This window comes from Zonotrichia leucophrys, chromosome 17, assembly GCF_028769735.1.
Source record: "Zonotrichia leucophrys gambelii isolate GWCS_2022_RI chromosome 17, RI_Zleu_2.0, whole genome shotgun sequence".
Lineage (NCBI taxonomy): Eukaryota > Metazoa > Chordata > Aves > Passeriformes > Passerellidae > Zonotrichia > Zonotrichia leucophrys.
Genome location: NC_088186.1, coordinates 7,591,684 through 7,599,823, shown reverse-complemented (window position 1 = coordinate 7,599,823; position 8,140 = coordinate 7,591,684). Strand labels below are relative to the sequence as shown.

The following is an 8,140-nucleotide window of genomic DNA, read 5'->3' as shown; positions in this document are numbered from 1 at the left end:
ATCCTGGATCTGTCTGAATTGGAGGGACAAAGTTTCTAGGCATGCTGGAAAAAAATAATCAGAGAAAAATATAGCCCTGTCAGGTGTATGTTGAGAAAAGTGTAATGCTACAAAAAAGGTTTCCTTTCCTTTCTTTTCCTTTTCCTTTTCCTTTTCCTTTTCCTTTTCCTTTTCCTTTTCCTTTTCCCTTTCCTTTCCTTCCCTTCCCTTCCCTTCCCGAAACATATTCTCTTTAAGGCCCCATCCCTGTTACTTCAATCTCCTGGTAGCCACTTGCTGCACAACTGCATCCATTTGCCATAAATAGAGAATTTTTGCTGTCAAGCACCAGGAGATTTTGGTAAGGGGCTGCCCTTGGGCTAGGAAGGGGATTTAGGGATCCCCACTGCTGCTGTCCCAGCTCTGAGCAAGGAGGTTCCTTCTCTCAGTTTGCTGAGGATGCAGCTGAATTGAGGGGCAGGACACATTTTGGGTAAATCCAGATTTTCCCTGACGTAGAACACACCATCGAGCAGTGAGGTGAGAGTGTTCTCCAGGGCTTGGAGCTGGAAAGCAAAGGTCAGGACACACAGTTTGACACACCTGCCTTGCTGCAGACTGTCTGACTCCAGGCAGCTCCTGGGATATGAGAAAGCAGAGGTCCAGCAGCTCTGTATACATAATTTGGTCCTATTTTGCCTTACTTTTTAGATTGACAAAGTTTTACTAACAACTCTCTGCTGAGCAGCACACTGAGGTTTTCTCAAGTCCTCCTGCACAAGCAGGGACACGATGATCAAGGGGAAGGTTCTGCAAAACCACAGCCAGCAAATGGGCACATTCAGCTCCCATTGAGTCTGGATCCTTCCCGGTGTAAATGCAAATCTCCGTTCTCATTCTGGGGAGAAAAGGATTCCACCTGCTTTTTCCTTCCAAAGAATTGAGCTAAAGGCAGAACTTCGCTGTTTGAAAACCATCAATCACATTTTCAAAGGGGAATGTGTTAATCCTGCTTTACAACTGAGGTAACAGGTTTCTATTATCCCCCCCTTTTACAGCACCAAAGTAAATGGCACGAACAGGGTTCTGAGAGTTTCACTTGCTGAAAAAAATATTCTAGGAACACTTACAGAAGTTTGTCTAACTTGCAAATTTGGAGATGCTTTAAATCTGAACAAACTGAGGATTTTCAAGCCAATTGCATAGCCCGTAACCCAGATTGCTGTTTCTAAATGAGGTCTATTTTTAATATCTTTTTCTTCTGCTTCATGGATCCAGCCTTTCCTTGGGGACGCCAGCGCCTGCCTGACCGTCAGTTTCGATAGCACTGGGGCCAAGAAAGCAGCAGAAACTGCAGTTCCCAGCAAAAACTCCGGATGGAAGTGGAAATCGTCTTACAAGTGAAAATGCATTGCACTGACAAGACCCATCTGGGCAGGGTGACATGGGGGACCTGACGGGTTGTCAGGAAGCACCAGCTCCATTCTCACCTCGGCTGCTGAGTGTGCAGCTTGGGGGCAAATCCCTTCTTTTGTCCCCAATCCGGTTTTTTTGGGTCTTTTTTTTTTTTTTTAAACTCTCTCACAGACAGAAATTCAAGGATAATAATTAGCTGCTGGATAAAAATGGATAAAAACCACATAGCGAGGGCTGTGGAAATTATATCTGTGCCGGTCCCAAGCGTGGGGGGTTTCCGCAGGGAAGCAGAAACGTTCTCAGTAGGAGCTGGGAGCTTCTCCACGACTGAGAGGCAGCAGTGGGCTGCTCCCGGGTGGAGCAGCCTCTAGGAGAAGGCAGAGCATATGTTGTGTGTCATGCAAACCAGGAACCTTGGCTATGCCTCTATCTGCCTTATGCCTCTCTCTGCCCACATTCAGGCCTGATTTTCACCTGAGTGGATTTTATTTATTTTTTTTTTTTTTTTTAGCAGGAGCTTTGAGATATTCAATTTATTTCTTATTTCTTTATTTCAGCAGTTCAGCCCCGGGGTTATTTCCTTCTTCATGACAATACCCCAAATGGGATTGAGGCAAACCTAGGATTTTGAGCCTCTGTGGAGAGCTTTGTGAAGACATTTTGCTGGAAAGTGCTTAAAGTATCTGTATGATCTAAGTTTAAAATAGATGGTGAAGGGCAAAAAAAAAAAAGTAATTCTCATTTAAAGGGTCACAGATGAAGCATTCTTTGACTTTCAATCCTGTGAGCTGTATTTCTGGACACCCAGAACTAATGCACCTTTTATTGGCTGGCATAGATGGGGAGGTTATTGCAAAGATACCAATAGCAGCTTTCTGAAGTGCTTTTCAATTGGCCCTATTACTAAAGGCATGTACATACAGCAGGGATCATTAAAATGCACTATGTATTTACAATACAGAGAGCAATTTGTGTTTCTAATGCCTGGATGTTGAAAATCCTGCTGCTTGCAATCAGAGGAGAAAGTCACTGGTAGAGCTCTGATGTAATCAGTGGTTTATATTTCACCCTGCCAGGGTCACATCAGCATCAATAACTCTGCTGAAGGAGCATGAAAGATTTTTTTATTATTATTATTGTGAAGTAAATGCCACAAAATTAATTTTGTTTCCAAGCTGCAGTGTACAAACGCTGCTCCCCAGCCACAGGGTGCCTGACTGTGGTCAGTGACAGGGCTCAAGCTGTGCTTTTGCCAGACACAGGAGACAGGCTGGGTCAGCAATTCCAAGGAACACCTCCAGAGAGAGGAGGGGGTGCTCTGAGTGCCCTTTGCAGCTCGGTTCTTGCCAGCCCAGGGCCCCTGGCTGTGCTCAGAGCTGCAGGAGATGCTGCTTTCTGACACAGCATCAAAACGGGAGCTTCCCGACCACTTGCACTGAAGTGCCCTGAGGGGTCACTCTGCCAGCTTTAACCTCCCTGCTTTGGCAGCCAGAGAGGCTGAATTTCCTCCTCCCTCCTCAGGTACAAGCAGTTGGTCGCTGCCTTTTACAGGAGAGCTGTGAGCCACCAGCTGGGCACTGGGAAAGAGCCCCAGAAGGGCTGCAGTGGGACCAGGGAGCTGCAGAGCAACGAGAGGCTGCTCAGCACTTTGGGCTGAGGTGCAGAATGAACAGCTGTGTTAAAAACAGCAGCCTCACTCAGCCAGGGAGGGCTGGGCTCAGATGCCCATGGCATTTTCTAGCTGTCCTCCTGTGCCATCCTGCACTGCCTGCCTCTCCATAGCTCCCCTGTTTCAGCCAGACATCTCTTGTGTGTGGTTTGCAGCAGGGTTTTGGGCACATCCAGGACCAAAGCCACACTGGAAAGGGACTTTGCACCCCCTAAGGCTGGAGTCAGACAGGTTCCTGCTACAATCCCCCTCCCAACCAGCCCCAGCACCCGTCACAACCCTCACAGAGGAAGGGAAAACCCAAGGAAAAATGGAAAGCAACCTGTTGCCTGAGCCAAAATCCAAGGAATGAGGCTGTCCCATCCCCTCCTTCAGAACCCCATAAGCACTCCATCACTGCCTGCCCTCTGACACAGCTTCACGAGCAGCAACAGCCTCCAGTGTGGCTCCTCTCCTTGCCAAGATGAAAGAAACCTTCAATGCATGTAACTCTTGCACTCTACTTAATTAATCAGTTTTTGCATTACAAGTGAAACTTCTTTGATGCATGAAATATTAAGGAGCAGCACGGGGAGGGGAAGGAGGGGGGAGGTATTGGCTTTCACTGCCTCGGAGATGGATGGGCTGAGGGAGCCGGGGGCTGAGCTGCAGGCAGCACATCTGCAGCAGGACAGCCTGCCCAGGTAGAGAGGTGCCAGCCAGCAAAGCCATTCCCTGCACTCCTTGCCTCTCAAGCAGGTGGTTTTTAGCTCCATGTTCAGGCTCTACATGCTCATCGAGGTTTGCTCACACAGGCATAGGAAGGGGACAGTGCCTGATTAAACTTTCATGAAAAATAATCTCTGGTTGATTCATTGTTGTTTTGTTGGTTTTTTTTTAATCTCATGATGGCTGCAAGAAAGCGAAGTGAAATGAGTCTTGGGTGAAAAGAAACAGCTTCTTTCTGGAAAAGCCAGACAGGCTTTTAGTCAGATGAGGCTCTCCCAAAGGATGTGTGAGTAGTTATCTGTGTTACGGGTTTGGAAGTGCCATTTCCACGCTGAGCTCTGAAGGAGGGAAGGCAGAAATCCACAGAGTCAGTGTGGATGTTCCTGTAGCCCTTCCTAGTGCACAGCAGGGGACTCAGTGCCACAGTTCCAGCTGTGTTTGGCACCAGAGAGCCACTCTGCTCTTAGACAAAACCCCAAACCTCCTTTTTCTCCCAAACCATCCCATTTGATCAAAGTCCCTTGGCAACTCTGCAAAGGAACCCAAAGGAGAACCCTGAGTCTTTGCTTTCCTCTCTGCTCCTCCCCAGCTGACTCATTCAGGAGCTGTGTTGGCTTCTGAAAATTAATCCATCAGTCCCTCCAGATCATCACCATGGGTCTGGCTGCCACAGCCCGAGCCAAGCAGGCAGGTAACACATTCCCCATAAACAAATGGCAATGCTTGGGCCTGCATTAGCTGCATAAAGGGTAATAAATGAATAAATCGGTTAATTATACCCACCACAGAATTTAATTAGACCGTCTCTGTTCACTCTGCTTCAGCCAGAATCTCAATTATAAATCTTTGTTTTCAAGGTTTCACAGCTTGGACGTAAAAATTTGCTCTGGGCTTAAACATGACACGCAAGGTCTTCTGTTCAGGGACTGCTCCAGTTTTTTTAACCAATCTTTCTTAAAAAGGTCAGGTTGGGAGACCAGATGGCTTGAGGGGAAGGTAATGAAGATGCAGGGCTGTTCTGAAAGAGATGTCTGGATGAAATTGTGGGCAGCTTAACAGAGCTGAGACATTACTAAAGGCTGCTGGGTGAAACCGCACTCGACTCCCCCTGATCCCAAACTGGAGTCCTGGCTGCAAAATGCGACCGTGGCTCCTGCTGAGTGGCATCCCCACTCCCCAGCAGCAGAGATCAAGGGCTGCAGGGGCTGCAGGGGCTGCAGGGGCTGCAGGGGCTGGGGAGAGGGGCCCTCGGGGCAGGGCCAGGCAGGGGGAGCTCACACACCTGGCTCCTGCACAGGGAATGTGCTCCAGGGCTGCCAGGTGTGTGCGTGCTGCTTCCCCCAGCAGGAATCGCTCCTCTGCCTCCTCCTTCCCCGGGGAGGCCAGCTGGGTGACCTGGAGAAGCTGGAAAAAAACACAAGGCAGATGAGAAATGATTCCACTTTTTAAATTGTTATGATTCTGAAGGTAATTTAGGACGCACCTTTTGCTTTCTGGAGTTGACGGTATTGAAATCCAGTACTCAGTCTGGTTAAATGCGCTCTGAAATATTCGGATCATTTTAAAATGTCAATAGTGTTCCAGGAAAAACAGAAAAAAAACTTGTTTACCAGCAGCAGAAGCATCTACAGTCTCAGGTCATATCTTCATCCAATCCAAGGCATGCTATCCCATATTCCCTCATTGAGTTAATTAGCTGATTTGCTTTCCATGCCCTATGCCAAGCCCCCACCCCCCTCTGAGGGAAAACAGGGATTGTCAGCAGGGCCCAGCTCAGCAGCCAGCCCTGAGAAGATTCTTCCAGGCAGTCCCACTGGTCATCCAGACCTCTGGTGTCAGCCCATCTTTGGCTCAATATATAAATTTTAGGAGCATTGCAGAGCCCATCTTTTGGCTCAATATATATATTTTAGTAGCACTGCAGGTATGTGTTCATTTACTGCCATGACCACCCTGGCACATGAGAATTTTGACAATATTTTCTCCACATGTCCCTAATCCCCCAGCAACGCTGCTCTGCACATCCTACCTGCCCTAAACACTCACAGGGCAAACCAGAACACATCTTGGGTAAGCCAGACCCCAGGAGTGCTGATTACATCTTCAGCCAGCAGGTCACAATGGTTTATTGTCTGGCTGGTTCACCACAGGATTTAACCCTTTGGGAACACTGGCTGCCTGATCTGTGCCAAACTCCTGCTCAGGAGTCTCTGATGGATGGCATGAATTACCGGTAATAAAGATAAAGATATATGGGATGGATTAATCAAATCATAAATTTCTTAAATCTCTATGGCAGCGCATAAATCAAATTTGGCTGGATGTTACTGGCCCTTTCTCGATGTATAATAGGAACTAGAGATGACCTGTACATACAGAGCAGGGTGTTTTTTTTAGTGGCAAATTGGGAAACTCTGATTAAATGATTAAAGAGAGTGAACAGCTTTTCTATAAGGAGAATGTTTATGTATTTCAAGCTTTGCTATTGAGAATGTGTGCACTTTTTGGAAGATAAAATGTGTATATTCCCACACTAAGAGTTAAATCAGACATAGAACAGCCACTGGATGAGCAGTACTGATGACACACCTTGGGTTAGATTAAGTTTGATGAGGCAGAGACAAACACTGATGACTATCCTAGGCAGACCTTCCAACCATTCTGATTTTTTAGGGTTTTGCCCCATTTTGTGCGCAAGGCAGCTGGAAACAGAACAGAACATACTTCTGTGAGCTGAGTAATGAGCATCCCTTCCCTGCTGAGGTTCAGCTGGACCCCAGAAAGGTCCTGCTCCATCTGGGCTGATGCACAGGAAATACACAACCAAGAGCAGCAGAATATCAGCCTTGCTTTATTTCCAGTAAAAACTATCACTTGGAATCATCCCTTCAGACTGACCCTTGTTTCTAGCCCTTTTTGAGTCACAATTCCCAGCTCCTGTGCCCATCATCCCTCTGCTGGTTTTACCTGTGGGGCTCCCTCCCGCCAGCCCTGCCTAACACCAGTTCTCCTCTTAGGATTTTGCTGTCCCCCTCAAACTGGATTAATGATCTTGCCATCAGACAGGCTCCCTGGCCTTTGGACATCCCAGATGTTTGGGTGTGAGGTGTTCACAAAATAAGAGTGATAATGTGCCCAGGGTGAGCGGCCCCACAGCCCAAACACCAAAACCTGTTTACCAGAGGGAGCAGCAGGCTTCAGAAGTTCCATTTCCTTTTTGGCTGTCCACAGACATGAAACAAGGAGATTAAACACCAGGAATAAGCACCTATAAATAAAACTGACTATTTAAATCCACCAAAGCCAGGGTGTACATTATGAAATCTCCTGCTCCTCTCCAACACCAGCACAGCAGTGCTTCTGATTTTGTTTACAGCTGCACGGGACAACACAGCACCAGCCTTCCCTTTGAACCTGGCTGCTGCTCTGCCAGGCTGTGGGGAGCCCTTAAGTCACTAATTATCAAAGCCCTGCCTTGACCAAGGCACTGCAGCTGTGCATTATTGTTTCCCTTCCCCTAAGGAAAACGAAAGCACTCACAGAACAAGCCCACCTACTTAAAAACCTCTGACAAAGCTGAACCTGAGCCTAAGTGGGAGAGGGTTAAAATAAAAAAATGAATTAAAAAAATGAAAAAAAGAAGAAGAAGCCCTGAGATGCTCTTTAACTGGAGCCAGGAACGGGGGATGCAGAGCAGGAATTTTCAGGCTGTGCCTGGCAGCGGATGCCCTCTGTTGGCATCTTTCAGAAACAGGATCGGGCGCACGGGCTGGCAGCTCGCACACATCCCCGCAAGCCGCACGCTTGTTTCCCCACCCGTGCCCTCGGTGCCGGGCTGCTGTGCCCGGCAAACGGCAAAAAACAAAGAAACAGGAAAAAAACCCCAAAAAACCCAAAAAAACCAAACACCCCCCCCCCAAAAAAAAAAAAAAACCCAAACCAAAACAAAAAAAAAAAACCCAAACCTAAAAACCAACCTCCCCAAAAACCCCGAAAAAAACCAAACCAAACCAAAACAAACTAAAAAAAAGCCCCCCCAAAAAAGCTTACATCCAAGAAAAAAAAAACAAAAAAAACCAAAAAACCAAAAAAATCCCAAAAAACAAACAAACAAATTAAAAAAAAAGAAAAAAAACAAACACATTAAAAAAAAAAAAAAAGAACACAAAGAGCAGCCCCTCTCCTGGGCACCCACCGATGTTTTTTATCTGGAGTCAGGAACAGGGGATGCAGCAGGAATTTTCAGGCTGTGCCAGCAGCGAGGGGATCTCTGCACACCCCGCTCGGTGCAGCGGGACAAACAGCGGGACGGACAAACAGCCCAGCAGCCTGGATGGATGCAGAAGCTCATCCAGCCCTACCCCAGCC

At 47.3% G+C, this 8,140-nt stretch overlaps 1 long non-coding RNA gene across 2 annotated transcripts; it reads right to left on the bottom strand.

Annotated features, from left to right (window-relative positions):
• Window positions 1-3,663: 3,663 nt before the first annotated feature.
• Window positions 3,664-7,061, bottom strand: LOC135455088 (uncharacterized). Of its 2 annotated transcripts, none has more exons than XR_010442247.1 (3): window positions 6,952-7,061; window positions 5,256-5,314; window positions 3,664-5,176 (listed from the first exon to the last, which is right to left on the bottom strand). It is a non-coding gene; the product is annotated as an uncharacterized LOC135455088 (long non-coding RNA). The 2 variants fall into 2 exon arrangements; XR_010442248.1 differs by lacking the exon at window positions 6,952-7,061 and adding an exon at window positions 6,362-6,475.
• Between the last annotated feature and the right edge of the window lie 1,079 nt (window positions 7,062-8,140).